The sequence below is a fragment of the Myotis myotis genome, unplaced genomic scaffold (assembly GCF_014108235.1).
Source record: "Myotis myotis isolate mMyoMyo1 unplaced genomic scaffold, mMyoMyo1.p scaffold_m19_p_10, whole genome shotgun sequence".
Lineage (NCBI taxonomy): Eukaryota > Metazoa > Chordata > Mammalia > Chiroptera > Vespertilionidae > Myotis > Myotis myotis.
This window is the reverse complement of record NW_023416314.1, coordinates 1,680,212-1,682,261: the sequence shown is the minus strand read 5'-3', so window position 1 is coordinate 1,682,261 and position 2,050 is coordinate 1,680,212.

Sequence of the window (2,050 nt, the reverse complement as noted above, 5' to 3'; positions counted from 1 at the left end):
AAACCTGGCGGCATGCCCAGGCCTCAATCTCAGCACGGCCACCTGCCCAGAGAGAGCTCCCTCGCCCGCAGGAGGGTGCTTCTTGAGGCCGGGCCCAGGCCCAGGCCCAGGCAAGGCCTCTATCGCATGGCAGGGGACTGGGCGCCACGACTTCCAAGGCCCTTCCAGTCCTGACAAAGCAACGGTACCACCTGCAGGTGCCACCTGGGAACTTGGGGATGTGAAGGGCGAGGGCGGGGAACAGAAGAGCGGGATGGGGGTTTTATTGCTTCAGGGCCAACTGGAACAAACCTGGGTGTCCTCGGAGCCAGGCGAGAAGGCAGCAGTGGCCGCCCCTGCCTCCCTCTGCCGGCACACCCCTGCTCTGCACGTCCCCAGGTGGCCCCACGGGAGCCCTCGGGGATCGCCTTTCCCTCTCAGGCTTCCCCGTGGCTGGGGACCCCAGCTCTCTCTTGCCATTGGAGTTGGAACGGAGTCAGCTTCTCAAAGGGAGGAATTATCCGGCCTCTCCCTTCATCCCCAAGTCCCTGGTCCCTACCCAGCGGGCCTGACACTGACCAGCTGCCTCAGCTCCCAGCTCTGCTCACAGTCCCATGAACACCCTGATTCTTCATTTTCAGTGGCCTCGTGCTGGCTCTCCAGGCTCCCATCAGCCCGGAATCAGATTACAGCGGGGCCACAGGTGGCTACACCTCAGTCACACCACTTTCAGCCCCACGCCTTGCCGGGCGGCCGGGGGCAGAGGGCAGGCTGAGCTCTAGGCATGGGCACTGCCCTCCCCAACTCCACCAGCACCCCCTCTGGGATCGGCCCCTGAATCTCACTTTCACCTAACACTCTGCATCCCAGTCCCCCCTCCTAGGCTGTCACCTGGGAACCTAAACTGTGACCGTTTTGCAAATGGTGCTGAAATGGGTGCTTTTCTAATGAAATAGATCATGCATCTAGAAACGGATAAACATAATATTCAAACAGCCATGGGTATCTTGCTGTTTTCTTCTGACCTTTCTCAGACATGAGACAGTCTGGAACAGCCGTGTTCCTGTGTGGGCACCGCCGCCGTCCTCAGAGGAAGCACGCACATCTCGTAACACGGTGTCTGTTGATCTCAGGCATGTTTTCGTACGTTTGCTGCATATGGATGTATCCAGAGACGACACAGGCTGCTGTTTTGCATGTTTCCAAACTTTACACAAATGGGACCATACTGTCCGCACCTTTCTGCATTTGTTTTTCTGCTCAACGTCTGTCATGACGTGTCCAGGCGATTTGTAAAGCTCTGGGCCACGCCTGCCGCTGTGGGGTGGCCTTCCATCCCAGGCATGTAAAGTGCAATTTGCTCTCACAGACATGGCTGCTGTGATGGTCCTGCCCTGCATGCCTGCAAGAGTTTCCTTACAAAACACGCGTGTTGGCACCCTTTCCTAGCATGTCTGTCTCCCCAGCAGGACACGTACGTGTCACTGTGTCCCCGTGCCCAGCACGCTGGAGGACACATGGGGCTCAGTGGAGTTTGTTAAACTGAACTGAGTTGGCAGGAACCTGCGGGGTCATCTGTTCCAGCCCCTTCACTTTCAGAGGAGGAAACTGATACCCAGAAGGGGCAAAAAGTGATCTAGTGGCAGCACTGGACCCAGAACCCCAAGCACTCCCCCCACACCCACCCCGTCCTAGCCTGACCCCACCACACTCAGGGGGCTGGTGACCCTCAGACAGATGACCCAAGGAGAGGGGTAAAAGCAGGGGCACAGAGGTGCTAACAGGGTCACACCAGGCCACCCGCCTCCAGCTATAGGCCTCACACCTGGACACCCATCCTCCAGCTATAGGCCTCACCCTGGACACCCGGCCTTCAGTTATAGGCCTCACACCTGGACACCCCGCCTCCAGCTACAGGCCTCACACCTGGACACCCGGCCTTCAGTTATAGGCCTCACACCTGGACACCCCGCCTCCAGCTACAGGCCCCACACCTGGACACCCGCCTCCAGCTATAGGCCCCACACCTGGACACCCCACCTCCAGCTATAGGCCTCACACCTGGACACCC